The following is an 18,140-nucleotide window of genomic DNA, read 5'->3' as shown; positions in this document are numbered from 1 at the left end:
TTAGGTGCACTTATTTATTGAAACACTTGACAGATATTTATTATTTTGTATGCGCATGGACGCACAATTTAAATATTTCATTATTGGACATTGTATTTGGACATAGCTTGACTTTTGGACTGCCCAAACCGCTTTATTCTTTATTTGGACAAAAGCAAACACAAAAGCCAAAGCATGCTAATTGTAAAATTGGGCTATTTTTTAGCTTTGAGATGAATAAATTTATAAATACATGCCTTGTGAAGCGCTCACACAAGGTGTCTATTTTCTTCATGCTGTGCAAATCTATCTTATTGTTTTATGAACTTTAGTAGAGTTCTTTTGTTCTTGGGGACCTTCCGGCGCTCGCTACGTACACATCCACCATCCGATTTGCACACCAGTGGTATCAGAGCAAAGCTGAGATAAAGGGCTTCTAATTGCTTACCATCTTGCACGAAGGCAAATCTCTTGAAATGAATGGGCTCTACAAGCAATCTCGCTACGAACCGTCAATATCATCGTGTTCTTAGCGGTAAAGAACTCCCTGCTGTGCTGTTGGATTGCGAAGGACCACTCTCTGGTGACAGAGGACCACTTCCCAAGCTCCTTTGCAAGTCATTTTTCTCAGAGAAGCAAATAAGAAACTTTTCATTAAGTTTAAGTTCAATAAGCTTAAAAAGCTTAAGTGAAAGAGCTTAAGCCCCTTCGAATTTTAGCGACGACAGTGACAGTATGTACTTGCAATCATTGAATCTTCCCAAAACGTGCCGCCATCCTATCAATTTCAAAAACAGTCATTAAGCTTTTATAAAGCTTAAGGTTTTTAAGCTTATTAAGGCTTAAATTTTTCAAGTTTAAATCCTCCTTAGTGGGCATTCACACCGAGCTTACCCCGAATTACTCTCGAAAGCCTCAGCAAGCTCATGTTCGTACCTGCACTCTTACAGAGCCAATTTCCAGCAAGTAGATTGTTATACCCAATCTACACAGAAAAAGTATTCATTAGAAGAAGACATTCATCAATTACCATATCCGCAAAAGAAGAAAGATCACAAAAAGCCATTTAAACAAAAAGAAGAAGCAAGCCTTGTAAACCCAACCTTGAGCTACGCTCATCCCTCTAACGAGATTTCGAGTATGTGAGATTGTTTGAAATTTTGCAGGATGTCCGATCAAACCATGGAAGATTTTATGGCCGAATGTGATTTACCGGAACCAACGATGGAGCAAAAAATTGGACTTAATTATGATACAACTTCAGGAGGAACGAAGAGCATGTCAAACTTTGCAAGCTCAACTAGCTACTCTTCAACGATCTACTGTTGATCAAGATGGACCGCAACCCGAAGATGTTATACGACATACGATCGATGCGACACTCGAAGCATAATCTATCAGGAAAGAAGCCAATATAAGTAAAATAAATTTCAAATTTCGTACTTTTAATGGGCTACGTGACGAAAAAACTGTTCTCGCTTTTATCAGTTAGCTTGATGATTACTTCCATGAAGAGCAGTACGCCGAAAAGATAAACTCAAATGTGTCACTAACCATTTAGTGGACAGAGCATCGTTATGGTGGACCGTTGTCCGCAAGAGTATTGATTGTCCTACTACTTGGGAGGCTTTTCAAAAGGAATTTTTGCAGAATTTTCTTCCACCTCAATTCCATGAAAAAGTAATCAAACAGTGGGATCTTCTATAACAAAGAGATCATGAGTCTATTTTGCAATATAGTGAGCGTTTCTGGAACGCCTTATTGCAACTTTGAATGCTTGAATATGTACCTGAGGCAATCCACAAGCGCAAGTATATGTCTAGTTTGCTTGGTCACTTCTATGTGGAGGTGAACATGTTCAAGCCAACGACTTTGGAGGATGTGATTTCTTTAACCCATGATGCTGAAGACAAAATTCGTGGATAAGAGAAACGACCACAACAATTTTTGACTAACAGTAACTTTGGTATAAAGCAATTCAATTCTAACTTTCAAAGATTTAATCAATATCATTTTGTTCTTCTTCTTTCCATAAATCTTGGACATGACCCCTTGCTTTACCATCAAACACAAATTCAAATCCTAAGCTATCTTTCCAGCCAAATCCTGATAAACCTAAATTTCCAGCCATTACCAATACTATTTCCAAAGCCAAGCCTATAGTTTGCTACAAGTGCCACAAACCTGGACACCTAGCGGTGAATTGTCAATCCATAAAGCCAGTTATTTACATCAATTACTTGGGAGGGACTGAAAACGAAGACCATGAAGAAATCCAGATTTCACGAAAGATGATGATGATATCGGTACTACTTCAGATACTTTACTAGGTATGCCAAATCATCATTCATTATTAACAATGAAATATCTTGTACATGGTACAAAAAAAAATTGTTTTACATGATGATGGAAACACACATGATTTTATTTTTGGAAAGTTGGTAAAATAATTAAATTTACATACTATTTCAACTCATTATCGTATAAATGTTGCATTTTTAGGCACTAGATACAATGGTACACAAGAAGTTCATGATTTAGAAATTAAAATTGGTGATTATGTTGAGCGTAGAAATTTCTTATTTGTGCCTTCGCAAGCTAGTGACATTATCTTAGGAATGCCTTGGCATCACAAATATAATCCCGATATAGATTATTCTACACATTCAATGAAAATTCATCCTAATGGAAAACAAATTACATTACATGGTACATGCACACCTTAGATAATTTTCCATTGCTTAGTCATACACATGCTAAACGTACATTAAGAAAAGGTAGTAAATCATATTTAGTGGGTGAATGAAATTGAAGCTAAGGAAAATCAGATACATCCTAGACACACACAATTTCTTTCACAATTTAAGTATTGTTTTACTATTGATTTACCCCTTGGTTTACCACCTACACATCTTGAAGATCATAAAATAGATTTAATCCCTAGTTCTCAACCACCATATAAAGCACCTTATAGACACAATCAAATTGAACAAAAAGAAATTTAAGCCTAAGTTGAAGAACTATTAACTCGAGGACTCATTAGGCCCAGTAGTTCTCCTTTTGGTGCACATGTCCTATTAGTCAAGAAGAAAATAATACCTATAGGATGTGCATTGACTATCATGCCCTAAACAAGATCACTATCAAGAATAGATATATGATCCCTAGGGTAGATGACCTCATGGATAAACTACAAGGGGGCACAATATTTAACAAGATAGATCTCAAATCTGGATATCATCAAGTACGATTGGATACACTTAACATTTTCAAAATTGCATTTAGAACTCAATTTGGTCATTATGAATTCCTTATTATGCCTTTTGGTTTGACTAATGCACCAGCTACATTCAGTTGAATGATGAGTCGAATATTTTTTAAATATCAGTATTGTGTAATTGTTTTCCTTGATGACATATTAGTTTTCAATAAGAATGAGAATGAGCATTATGAACATTTATCTTTGGTTTTCAAATTATTGAACGAGAATCAATTATATGCTAACCTTGAAAAGAGTGAAATTTTCCAAATCCAAATTGAATACTTATGACATATTTTTTCTTCTGATAGTATTAAAGTTGATCCTAAAAAGATAGAGGCAATTTTGAATTGGCCAATCCCTAAAAATGTGTATAAGTTACGTTCTTTCTTAGGTCTTGCTAGCTTCTACAGAAAATTTGTGAGAAATTTTTCATTGTTTGCATTACCTTTGACAAAATTATTAAAGAAAGGTATTGTATATCATTGGTCTGATAATCAGCAAAAGTCTTTTGATTTATTGAAATATGCTTTAACCTATGCACTTGTTTTTCCATTACCTGACTTTAATAGACCATTCTTTCTAGTAGTCATTAATGCTAGCAGATCTGGAATAGGAGCTGTCCTTATGCAAGATTCACATCACATAGCCTACTCTAGCTGCAAACTTAAACCATCTGAACTCAAGTATTCTGCCTATGATAAGGAATTATTAGTTGTAGTACAAGCGTTACGTCAATGGAAACACTATCTAATGGGATCTGAATTCATGATCAAAACTGACCAACAAGGTATCAAACATCTCCTTAGTCAATCACAAATTTTTTATCATCATATCTAATGGGCTGCTTTTATTCAAAGTTTTCGTCCACTTATCCAATATCAACCCGGAAAAGAGAATGTTGTTGCTGATGCCTCAAGTAGAAGACCAAGTATCCATAATATTTCCATTATATCTTTTGATTCCCTTATTCCTATAAAAGATACCTATAACCAAGACCCAGCTTTCAAGCTGATTGGAATAAATTAGTTGCTAATAACTATATTCCAATTGATTCTTTGTCTTATTCTGATGGATTTATGTTTTATGAGAAAAGGTTGTGTGTAATTGTTCCATTTAGATCATTTGTGTTGCACGACATTCATTGTCCCCCATATCAAGGCCATAGAGATATTATTTTTACTTTATGTACATTGGTTGAAGATTTTTACTAGTCACACATGGAATCTAATGTTTCTAACTTTGTATCAGAGTATTTAATTTGTCAAAGAGTCAAGCAACACCGTGGTAAGCAATATGGTTTGTTAATGGCTTTACCAATTCCTAAACGACCATGGTAACATATTTCAATGGATTTTATAACAAGTTTGCCTAACACCCAAGATAATCATGATATGATTTGGACTATTGTAGATCGATTTAGTAAACAAGCATATTTTCTTTCATGCAAGAAAACATTAATTGCATCTCAAGCTACACAATTGTTTTTAAAGATTGTTTTCACTAACCATGGTTTGCCAAAAGCTATTATTTCTGATCGTGATTCTAGATTTTGTAATAATTTTTGGGTTACTTTGTTTGCTAATTTAGGTACTAAAATTAATTTTTCATCTACATTTCATCTTGAAACAAATGGGCTCAACTACTAATAGTACAATTTTACATCTTTTGTGTGCATACACAATTTTAAAACCACAAACATGGGATACACACTTGTATTTACTTCAATTTGCATACAATAGCACACCACATATAGCTACATATAAAGCACCTTTTGAAAGTATTTATGGACATAGATTGCCTACATCTGTTATATCATTATTAAACAAAGTTAAAGCTAATTATGATATTTCCAATACTCATACTACTATTTTTACTGAAGTCAAAGACATGATTGTGAAAGCCTAGTAATCATGCACAAAACAAGCTAATAAGAAAAGAAAAGTCATGAGTTTCAAAGTTGATGATTATGTTTGGTTACGCATTGAAAAGCGAAGCTTGCAAAGTGTTGAGAGACACCCTATTGTTAAGTTAGCTCCTAGATTTTATGGACCTTTCAAGATCATTCACAAAATCAATGACAATGCATTTAAATTAGACCTACCCCAACACTGGAAAATCCACAATACTTTTCATATCAATTTGTTATGACCTTTTAGAGGCCAATTACCTATTCGCCCTATCTATGAAAACCCTCCTTTATTAGAAGAAGAAACTAAAATCCTTGAACCTGAAACTATTCTAGATACTGACTTTATGACCACTAGAAATGGTCGTAGATACTCTAGATATTTGGTTAAGTTTAAAAATCATCCTATTGAAGAGGCCCAACGGATACACACTCGTGATCTAAGTGCTTGCCCCTCACGGATCGCTCCACATTGAGCTAATAGCAATTGAGGACAATTGCTATCCCACTCTAAGGGTATAATGCCAGGAGGCATATTCCATGGTGGATTTTGTGAGATCACGATGGATTCCATGAGTTTTTTATTCCACTGTGGATTCTGTGAGGTTTTGCAGTGGATTCCATCAAACTATATTTATTTGTTGGGGATCGTACACAATGTGGATTTCTTATGCGAGAAGTTGACGGGGGCACCTGTCCTTTTCAGGTGTCATGTTAATTTAATGTGCACGTAGATGATTCCACAAAATACATATTTAAATTAATGGATGTTTATGAGTTTAGAGTGCACTCATATTAAATTAAGGTTAGGACAGAGTTCCAACCTATTTATTTATTTTGTAGCTGAAGACTACTAAGTATTCACTTTTATCAATTTAATTTCATTAGTTTCTAACAATTGTGAATGCTTCACTTGATGTGTAGAGTAGGCAGTGGTGGCGTTGGGAAGCACTCAGCGATAACGTGTATTTAAATCACCTAGAAGTAGGCTTTGTCTCAATAGAGACCACTACCTTACACTTTTCTAGTAGTGAATAAGATTTCCCCCCAAATAGGCTGAGTTCATTGTTGGTAGGTTGCAATTGAGGCTGATCAATGAGGGTCCAATGATCATGTGTAAGGATATTACAGTTTGCTCCCTTGTCAATGAGTGTAAGTATGCAGGTGATTGATATGTGCAAGTATGCAAGTGCCATTGCCTCCTCATCCTCATCCTCTATCTCAATGATGGTAGCTACGCTTACATTCACAGGTAGGTCTAGCTTTGGCGGCTCATGTAGTGGGTGTGTTGGAGGGTAGTACTTCTTGAGATGAATACCATTAAAGAAGCCTATGCTCTCTCCCTCTAGAGTATTGAGCCCTTGTCAGTTCGACTAATATTGCTGGCCTTGAAAGGTCCCAATCCTCTAAAATTTATCTTTTGCTTATGGCCCTTCACAGAGTACAAGAGCAAGAGGTCGCCTTGCTTGAAGTCGCATTGCTTGATATGTTTATCAAACTAGCTCTTGCATCTTGTCTTTTCATAAATTAGTGCGTGGGTTGCCAGGAGTCAGGTTTCACAGAGACATTCTAATTCCACTAGGTGTTCCATCCATGCTTCCTCTCCATCCCATCTCTCTTGTATTGCCACTCTCAAGCTTGGAATGAATAACTAAATTGCAGGATTGCTTTATTCCCATAGGTTAGCTTGAATGTTGTTTTCCCTAAGGCCATCTTATAAGCTATCCTATAGGCCTATAGCACTACCCCATGAGCTTATTGTCCTACTTAGTGCATGAGGTGGAGACTACATTAGTAAGGACATTTACTAGGATCTTATTCATAGATTCTACTGACCATTACTTGAGGGTAATATGGTGTGGATTTCGTATGGATGATCAAGAAGGTGGATAGAAAATGGGAAACCACTTCATTAATAAAATGTGTGTCTTGATCACTAACTAGTTCAAGAGGGCCGAATCGCGAGATCACATGCTCCTAAGGAAACTTAGCCATGGTCCTAGCATCATTATTTCTAGTGGCCCAAGCTTCAATCCATTTTGTGAGATACTTTGTTGCCACAATTATGTACTTTTCCCTCGAGTATTGGTGGCCTAATGAAGTCAATTCCCCACTTTTCAAAGGGTTGTCATGCTATTATTGGGGTCAACTCCATCTTGTCCTTATGGATGGGAACTTTGGTTCTCTGGCACTCGTTATAATGCTTCACAAACTTAGTTATATTGTGGAATAGGGTGGGCCAACATAGTTGGGATTGTAACACCTTGTGTACTCTAGTGTCTCTGCTAAAGTCTCCTCCAGCAATTCAACCATGCGCTTCAACAAGTATGCCATGTATCTCGTACTCACATATGCATCTTTGTAGTAACCCATTCTATCCTAGTCTATAGAGTTGGATGGCTATTAACTTATAGGGTTGAACCCAAATATGATGTTAGATCGGTCCTAAATACGTCTCTCTCACTTGGCATGCTAAAAAGGTGTGCATCTGGTAGGTCATCTATGATGCCTTGGTCAACAGCTTCTTTTGTGGGTATGCGGGACATATGGTCTACCACGTAGTGCTGCTTGCCCTTGTCTAAAACCATGGAGAAGTTAAACTCTAGAAGTAGAAGTAACCATCTAGCTATGCATCCTATAACACAAGATTAAAGCAGAGCCTAACCATCAACAAACAAGGTTAAGGGTGTAGCTGAAAAATAATGACGGAACTTCTTCACAACAAAAACCATAGCTAGGCCTTCCCTCTCCATCGTGGAGTAATTCATCTCTGTATCTGTGAGTTTTGTATTAGCAAATCTCACAAGATAATCAAGATTATGTTCGCTAGGTTGCTACAAAATAGCTCCCACAGAAAACTTGATGCTTCAATGTGCACATGGAATGTTATGTTCCAATCTGGGACTCATAGGATTGGTGTGGATGTAAGAGCCTTCTTTAGTTCCTCATAAGGATGTTGGTATTCCTCGGTCCACTCAAATACAATTAGCAATTGGTAAAGGGATCTAGCAATCAATACATAGTTTAGAATGAATCATCGATAGTATCTTGTGTATCCTAGGAAGCACTGAACTCCCTTATAGTTCATGGGTGGTTGTAAATCGACAATGACCTTAAGTTTGGAGAAGTAGGTGGCAATGCCATTCTTAGATACTATGAGCCCTAGGATACATCCATATTTTATCCAGAATTGACACCTTAGGGGATTCAAGTAGAGATTATACAATATATACCACTCAAAGGTGGTGTGAAGTTTATCTAGGTGTTCCCTCTCTAATTCTCACCTAAGCATGCCTTCTAAGATGGTGCACATAAGGCATTGAAAGGTAGATGGGTGCATTCATTAGCCCAAATGGTATGCCTATGTAGGCAAATACGTCCCATTCGGTCACAAATACAATCTTATGTCTGTCATTAGGGTATACCTGCACCTGGTTGTAGCTTGAGAAGGGGTCCAAGAAACTATAGACTTCCTTCCTTGCCACTCTTTTGAGTATATGCTCCATGTAGGGTAGTGGATAGTTGTCCCTCTTAGTTGCAGCATTGACCTTACTATAATTCACACACACTCAAATCTTCCCGTTCTTCTTTAGGACAATCACTATAGGTGACATCCACTCCGTATGCTTATTTTCATTGATGAATGAGGCCTTCGACAGAATATATATCTCCTCCTTAACGACATGTGCATGTTTTGAATTCATTAGGTATGGTTTGCTACTTAACTGGCATTGCATCTAGAGTCATGGGGATGTTATGAGTTACAACCGTCGAATCTACTCCTTTTAGTTCCTCTAAGGACCCAATCAAATACATCTATGTACTCTCGTAGGAGAGTGATGAGATTAGCCTCCTCTTTTTTAGTTAGGTCCTTGGCTATGAATGCATGTCAAGGCTTTTCATCTTCTCTTGCTAAGTTGGCCTTCTTGACCTTATCGGGCCATTCTATCAGTTCATTTGCATGTCCTTGCCTCTTAGCTCCCAGCAGGATCACCACCTTGTCACCCTTTTTGAAATTTGTGAAGCACTTTGATAGAACTTGGGGCTTCTTTGCTCTTCAACTTCTTGCCCCTTTGACTGCTTTCTATTTTCCTTCCTCAACTGCTTGCATCTTAGGTGGATTAGTAGGTCCCCTTTGATGCATTTGGTCTTAGGTGGTCGAGGTATCTCTAGATCTCTCTCAAAGCTCATACTACCAATTCAGTGTTAAAATCACAACCCTCGCTAGAAAAAGAAGTTTCCCCTGGTGGTCTCACGGTTCTAAGGCCAATTCAATTATGAAGAGTAGTGCAATACTTTGAACTAATCCAACTTGCTCATAGTCCATTACACCTAGGTGGTCCAACCAAGTGCAACTGTCCCATTCCATCCTAATGACTCCTCTTTCAACCCTAAAGATGTTGGATTTCCGTGGCTTGGAGTCTACTGATATATGTTTTGATCACTCAGCCATCGATATCATACTCTATTGTATCAGCCTCTTCCTCACTTTCCTCATTCATAGAGTAGCAGTCTTCGTACTCATTGTCTGAATTGTCATATTCTGAATATTCATCATCTCCTAGGCTTTTTCTCTTAGCCTTCTTTCTGTTTGTGATTATTAATGCCCAATTGTACAATAGATTCAAGTCATACACTTCGGTCCATTGCCACTACGGCTTGTCCATGAGGTCCTTGAGGGGTTTGAGATTGGTAGCTGGGTTACTAACTAGTTCTCTCATCAAATATTCAGCAATCCCCTGGAGTTTGGGTCTATTAGATGGGACGTGGAAGGGGGTAGATGTTGGTCAATTGATAGAGCTCCTAGCCATCATGCATAGTGTTACTGATGGTGGGTTCCTACTCTTCGATGGCTAAGATGGTGTGACTTATCAGCTACCCTGTAGCAACCTGCTTATAAGCCTCCACATCGTCTGAGAATGGAACATCGATGGTGGCTAGCACATGCATCCAATCCCCCTCGTCCTTGGGGCAAGGAATGCTTTATTAGTGGCTTGTAGGAATTACTGACTTGTGAGTCTCCTTTCAAAATAGCGAAGATGGCATGTGCCCTAGGTCGACTGACGTGATTTTCCAGGTTTCCATGTCAACTCGTACAACTTCAAATATGTTGCCTAAGAATATTAGACTGGTGCCCCAGTCTTCTATCGCTCGTGTGTTTCACAACCAAAGTTAGTCTAACAAGATGTCATAATCCACTCTCTTCATGAGTATGAAGTTCATTGAGAACTAGACTCCAACTATCTTGAAGGACCAGTCTTTTAGTACTCCAAATGGTCTAACCTTCATTTTATTATCTAGTGTGATGTTAAACCTATGGGTCTCCATAGGTGGATTACCCAAATCTTGCAAGACTATATGGCTAAGCACGTTGACTCTCGCTCCTGTATCTACAATTCCCTTCCTTGTGGCATCTCCTAATGCAATGATAGGTAAGATCGTGTATATCTCCGTGCCTTCCCAAAATGCAATTACATGCAAAGACTGTGGTATCAAGTTTAGGGTTAAGCTCGGTATATGCATTATTGCATCGTGGTCAAGCAAGTCGACCACTCCAAGCTCATCAAGTCTTTCTACCCACTACTTCAGCACTTGCCATAGTATCGAGTTTTGCCTAAGTAGCTCTCCTAGAGGTAGAGTCATAGGGGCTATTATTAGTGTTGTGAGTAAGTTTCCCACCACTTGCTTTCCATTAGACTCTACACTTCTTTGTTATTGATCTCAATTGGTTTGCCTACCACTGTTGTCTAGGCTTCGTCTATGCGATGCTAAAGGGGGTGTAGATGTGTCTCTCGATCTTAACCGCATTAGTGAGATTGGTGTGCTCATGCTAGAGATCTCATCAACCTCATCTTCTATTCTAGGTTCAACATCTTTGAGGTGCTCTTGGGCTTCTCTCACCCACTCCTTGACCTTATCCACTACTTCTAATTGGTGCCTCGAGTTAGGATACTCCCCAACCTTGGCACTCCCTTTTTTTGCCATCTTAGAAGCAGATGTTTTTGCTTCTGCATCCATGACTTGCTTTCCCTTGGGTAATGCGGTGGCACTATCAATCTTAAGTGTTACCTTCGTCTTAGTCCTCTTCCTCCTTCTCCTATGGCTCTTCTTCTCTATTGAAGTTGCATCAAGGTTGCTAGGTCTAGGTAATGAGATACTGCCCTACTTCAGTTGTGCTTGGGTCATGACGTCTAAGAGAATCAACGTGGGCTCATCATGAAGTGTCTAAACCTCAAATAGCCCCAATGGTACGGATGGCATGACTACAAAACTAGTGGAGGTTTTTTTCCTAGGGCACTCAACATATAAGTATTTGATCCTCCTGCACTTTGGACATCTCAGGTCAGCTTTATCTTGATTAGCTTGCTCCCTTTCGAGGCAATAAGATGAGATATACCCTAGGTGGCCGCAAGTCATCTCTACCTCTTCGCCTAATTCCATCATTGACACAGTGGTCTGAGTTTCCATCAAGATGGAGTTATCCTCTTCGTCGTACGAGATATAAGGATTCACATATACTTCATCCTCGCTTGGGGCTTCTTTATATAACGTATCGGAGCATTGCTCAGTGGATGGGTCATGATGGCTCCAAGTGGTCTAGGTATTCCTATAGGGTTGATATCCATCCTAGGGATGGCTAGCTTTGAGTTGTTGGTGGTGCTGGAAGAGCTAATGGAGCTCCCCTTTCGAAGTTTGGTGGCCTATTCCCTAGGTAGTATGGTTGATTATACAATCACAGGTATAGAAATCATCTTGGTAATCTACAATACATCATGTCGTGGCCAAACCTACCATAATTAGCACATGGTCTTGACCTAAGATCCAAGCACTCGGCTAGGAGGTGATTTTCTCTATAATGCATGCACTGCACATGGGATCATGTGGGCCTTCAGATCATCTCTTGAAGCTTAGCCAGCTCTAGCTTCATGTATGCCAACTCCTAGCTCTGGTCGATACCGTTTCCCTTGTCTTGTGTGCTCTGGCTAGATCTCTTATTAATACTCGTAGCTCTCTTTGAGGTTTTAGAGGAAGTGCCATCTCGGGTCATGGTTCTAGAGCTTCTCTCCTTGAATAGGTCATCCATGTGTATGGCTTCTTCAAAGACCCTAGCTAGCATGTCCCTTTGTAGGTTCGAGTTGATCACCAAGGCCTTGTAGAGCTCTTCGCTTTAGATTTCGTTTATAAATAAAGTGGAGACTTCTCATTCATTATCTCATTTTGCCATTGGGATTCTCTTAAAGAGACTCCACACTTGAGTGATGTAATCTTAGATCTCCTCCTTATCCTTTTTGGGTGACATTCATCAACCTAACGATGAGATTGTTGGAGTATCACGCTTGGGAGAACCTCTTGATGAAGAGACTCTTGAGATTATTAAAATTATTATGTTTTGCATTGTCTAGCATAGTAAACCACGTCTGTCCTTTGTCTTCTAGGCAAAGTCTGAAAGCTTGTGCTTGTTTAGCAAGGTCCGTGAGGTTGTTTTCCTTGCATACTTGCTTGAACTACTCTACAAAGTTGTACGGGTCATTGTCGGCGGGTTGATACTTATCAAGTTGCTCACCAACCAGTTGCAGGTATTTTGGTCTAGCTCTTAGAGTCTAGCATGATTCCTAGTCCTGCTGACAATGTAGTTGCTAGGGCTACTTTGCTCCACTTTGCAATTGTGTTGTCTAAGAGTCACTTTATGAGAAGCTTACTCAACGTAAGATCAACCTTTAGTGGTCTCTCCCTCTCAGCATTTAGTCCTACCCTAGTTCTTTGGTGAGAGCTAGGACGCATTGGACCTCGTGTATTTGTATGTCTTGTCTCAATTTTTGAGCTCATTTCTCTTGGTTGTAGGCGGCTATGTTTTGTAACACTTTTCTTGCTAACTTTCTCTCTTCCTCAAGATTGGCTATGATGTCCTTAGTTGGTCTACCCTAATGCACCATTTTAGTTTGCAAGTTGTATTGGTTTACCATTTGTTGAATGTTGACTGGGAATTCTCCCAAATTGAGCTCATCGTCTACAGGATTGGTGCTAGCTCTTGACATGTCAGCAGTTTACTGAGCAACTAGGATGTCAATTAGATTGATTAGATCAAGAAAAGCCGCATCCCTAATCATGTCGATTCTCAGTTGTTCGCTTCAAGTTTTGGTTCTCATGTTGTATTCAATTTCTTAGGGTTTGCCCCTATTAGTGGGTTCGTTCCTTACTTAGACCTCGTTAGTGTGTTCCTTGATATACAAATTAGTTTGCAATGTTACATGAACTGGACACATGAGTGGTTGAGTGACTTATGCCAAACTCATGCCAAATCAGACTTTATGCCTTTCCTTATGCACTTCAAGTGTTTATGTGACAAAGTGTGTGCGTTCAATCATAATCAATGTAGATCACACTCCCTTCAGTGAATTCAGCTAGTTGCAACTCTCTAGTACAAGTGGCGGCCACCCATAGTGGTCCACTTTAGGTCTGCACTACATGATTGATGCATGGTCTAAAGTGTAGCGGATTCATGTTGTTAGCTCAAACCTCTATTGGGGTATGATCAGTGACTGGAGTTGCTCCTGAATTGTTGGGTCTACTTGCATGAGGATCTATTAGGGTGTCCTACAGCTAGGGTTTGGCCCCTACAGGATCTGGGAAGGTTAGAAACTACCAAAAACTAATGTTCTATTCTCCTATCTGATTATGTGCTTTGATATGATTCCCAAAATTAGATGTTTGCTGTCCAATTCTAGTTTTTTTGAGTCCTATATCTGATTCTGAACTATCCAATTCCAATTTGTTCGAATCGGATGGTCAGAGCTATCCAGTGCACTCCATTAATGAGGAGAAGGCTTCAATTACTTTTTTTTTTCAAAATTCATTTTGCCATTTAAAAATTTTTTGGGGTATTTTTAAACTTGTTAGTTTTATTGAAATAGCTAGAGTAATTGTCACCTTCCATTAATAAAGTGGATCAATTGCCAGTTTTGCTAAGATACATTGGTTCATTTCCTCCTCTCTTCCCTCCACTTGATAGCCTTGAGAGTTTCTCTATATTTTCTCTCCACTCTATCACATATTTTTGCTCTCCACCTTCCTAGTCCATGGAGACATTTAACCAGTGTTGAAAACCTAGTGCTTCCGTTGAGTTTATAGTGACCTATAGCTCTATGATGAGCAAGACATGTGGGTCCCCTTGACCATAACAAAGGCAAGTTGGATAATCATACAACAAAAAGTGTAGAAGAGATCTTTGATAGCCAACCCTTTCTTATCATGTTGGAAGGGTAGGGTAACATATTTAGGCTACGTGGCTCTAAGAGGACAATCAATGAAGTGTACATGCAGTATGTTTTCATGCATAAAGAGATTCACTTAAGCCCAATGCATCCAATCTCCCTTTGCATAGACCCAATTGTTAATGCAATCTGGTTGCATTTACTTTCTAGTATGAATGAAGGTTCATGCTTCTTATTCATCTTCTAATTGATAAGACCACAAGGTATTAACAATCTTGTATCCATCAAGCCTCGAGGAGTGGCAGCTATAGTGGAATGTGTGGTAGATGTTCTAGATGTCATCCACACCTTCGTTGGTGAGTAGATACAAGGGGAGGACCAAAGTGACATTGGTTAAGAGGGGCATATCCTTTTACGATCATTTTTACACACCACCTCCCTGTAATGGGCAATGGAAAACCTTGTCCAGCCTTCCTCTTCCAGATTTTAAGAGACAGAGAGTGGCCACTAGTAAATTCAACAAGGATACATGAGAGTTACAAGTGTAAAATATTTCACAAGGTGCAAAAAGGCCTAAATCTCAATATTTCAAGTAGGCAAAGCAAAATATCCTACTTTTATGCCTTTACCATTTTTGTGGACTTCTTCTCTGGCACTAAATTCTGAATATCAAAAACCATGTTCCTAGTGAAATGCCCATATGTAGATAGCATCCTAGAGTTTGTGGATGTAGGCTGGGACATAAAGGCACAAGATGAAATCTTCTATAAGTTACAACTAGATTCTATTATCAACAAGTATATGATTGCCACTCAAAACTTCATCATGAGATTCTCTTACAAAAGATGGTACCATGTTTGTGGGAAGTTGGTGCCACTAGACCGAGACATGAAAGAGTTTTCATGAAATTCAAAACTAGACATTGATGTTTGGTTTAACAATGAGCTATTGATCATTATGAAGCTAGGGTTTCACATTACAACAATTAAGGAGGGACCTTCATGATGAAGGCATCCAGCTTCCTACTTCACCTAACTTCTATGTTAATAATAAAAAGTTGCATTATTATTTGTGTTGCCTGTTTTGCTTTACATTCACATGATCAAAGGATTTGTTTGCATCATATTATCTATAATTACTCTTTCTTGATGTTTGGCAAGTCCTAATGAGAAAGAAAAATAGCATTATGTGTAAAGAGATAAAAAACAATGCCTTGCATTTGCATTAGAAATCCATTAGTTTGTCTTGTGCACATGTATTAGTAGAGACCATTACAGATGCCTTTTCCACATTAGAAACACAAACATTTCATGCACCTTTTGGACACAAGAAAGACAATACTATAGAAAAATTATAATCAAGTCTAGCAATATGAATGAGAACACTTTTTTGCATTTCCATTTTGTCATTATAGTGTAGAATTGTACAATGTGATGAATGGATGAGCCACGGAAAAATTACAAGTCTCCTCGAGGGTAGGGGCCAAAAGATCGAGTGTGAGGATAGTTGCAGCTTGTACAATGGGATTGTTGTGGGTGGTCGAGGTGGGTTTGGTAACGAGGTTGGGATTGGGTTTATAATTGGGAGGGTTGACGTCTGTTGATGGCATCTTCCATGTCACACCACAAAGCTTCCAATCTCGATCCACAAGTACAAAAGTTCACAAGTCCCTCAAACCATGACCTTCATTGATATTACTGCACCTACCACTAGTACACTCTTCCCCCTTGGTATTTGTTCTTGCATAAGCACAAGGAAAAGTTAAAGCCTCTAAAAATCCTTCTATTGCCTTAGGGACTTCATCCCATTATCATTCCACTATCTCTATGGAAAGCTCTGTCCCATCAAAAATTATGTTTCAAATAATAAAGTCTCTCTAGGAAAATCTCAAGTTCCAACTTTGGTGAGTGACTTTTCAATAAGAATTTTTTGTAGGAAGGGTCATGATGGCAATGCCAAAGAGTGTGTCGATTTGGTGCCAAGTAGGAAGGCTACAATATAATAGAGGAGGATTTTTTGGCAAGACCATAAGAAGTCAAAGCTTTCCTCCATGAAATTTGCAATTTACCTAAATGACTTATATTTATCTTTCTCAAACTTGTGTTTTGAGTCCTCTTATTAAAGATTATGTGCAAAATATCACATGATCAAGTCAACGGTTTGCAGTCAAATACTTCTTTCCAAAATAAACCACAAACACCCCCACTAATGTTAGTTGTCCCTTGATAGTGGGCATTCTTGTTGTTGGCGCAAATTGTTGTAACCCCATGGCTCTCTATAAAGATTAAAGGGCATGTCGTTGAGGGTTCCTAGTGGACATAATGGCCCTAACCACACTCTTCCCTTTGACGTTTGGGTAGCAAATATGAAGGAAGTGCAACCAATGGGATTTTTCAATGGGCTTTGGTACACATATAAGACCTTCATTTTTGTATGTCCTTCCTTATAGAGTCATTATGCCTACCATGGAAGGATCCTACCTATTGCTAATCAGTCATCCATGGTCATGGATAGCTAGGGCATGCCAAGATTAGGACACAAACAAGCTATGGATCAAGCATCCTAATGGGCTAACATTGCTACAATTAGAGAAGAGACTAGACTCTTCCTTGAACATGGTACCGTAGTTGAAGTTGCCACATCCACCCAACTAAGTAGTCCCAATGCATATATTATATTTTCCCTTAGCTACTCTACTAAATGAAAAACATAAACAAACTTGAGACAAACAAGATAAATACTTAGTCATAGATCACTCTAAGCCTTCAAAACCAACAAATTTTTATTGCAAAACAAATACCTCCTAACTAAGAGTAGTCAAATTTACCAAATATCTCCAACAATTTAAAGCTCAACATAGGAAAACTTCTCTACAAGCTTTGAAAACTCATCAATCAAGCCAAATAGTACCCCAAAGGATGGCAAGGTCATTAAGATTATAGGTTCCCTTAAAGATTTGGCAAACTTCTCTAGTATCTTAGACCAATACTTTGACTATATCCAAATGCTTGAGGTGGACAAAGGATCCCACTATGACTAACATTATGACTATATCTAGCTATTTGAGGTGGACAAAGGATGCCACTATGACCAAACTATGACTATATCCAACTGCTTGGAGGTGGACAAAGGATCTCACTATATAAGTTTCATTGATCCCAAGCAATCTAGTGTTTGGGAACTAGATACTCTTCTCTTTCATCACCTTGTGGGAAAGGGATGCCACTCCTTTCCCAAAACAAATCAACTATGATGAGAACCACCATCCCTAGACTAGATTGCTAGGATTCCACTAAGCTACACACACTCTCCAACTAATAACCTAGGGCACAATTTGTTCATGCTAAGTATGGTAAAATTTTCAACATCCTAGCTTAGAGACACAATTTCAACATAAAATATTGATGAAACCCCATCCATGCCCCTATAGCTCTAATAAAAGCAATATAAGAAGGCCAACCATTTGAGCTAGAATGCCTCCATGACACATTGTGTGAATACAAATTTTGCAACCTAAAATGCTAAATCCCATCTTCTGACAGCTTGGTTATGGGAATTCCCTTCCCATCTTCAAAAAGTAACATCCCTCTTTCGTTTCTTCTTTGATATTTTTGCATGGAGCTAAAAGGATATTCTAGGCATTCACTCTCAATATGGCTAGCACTGCATTTTGCTCCATGGTACCGCTTGCCTAGTACATGGACAAGTGCATAAACTTAAACTTAAGTATGCCTTACATCAAGAAAGAGTTGGATAAATTTTTGGGATATAAAGATCATCC

Source organism: Lygodium microphyllum, chromosome 11, assembly GCF_053477565.2.
Source record: "Lygodium microphyllum isolate KBCC chromosome 11, Lygodium_microphyllum_v1.1.10, whole genome shotgun sequence".
Lineage (NCBI taxonomy): Eukaryota > Viridiplantae > Streptophyta > Polypodiopsida > Schizaeales > Lygodiaceae > Lygodium > Lygodium microphyllum.
The sequence above is the reverse complement of the archived record's forward strand: the minus strand, read 5'-3'. Positions refer to the sequence as shown.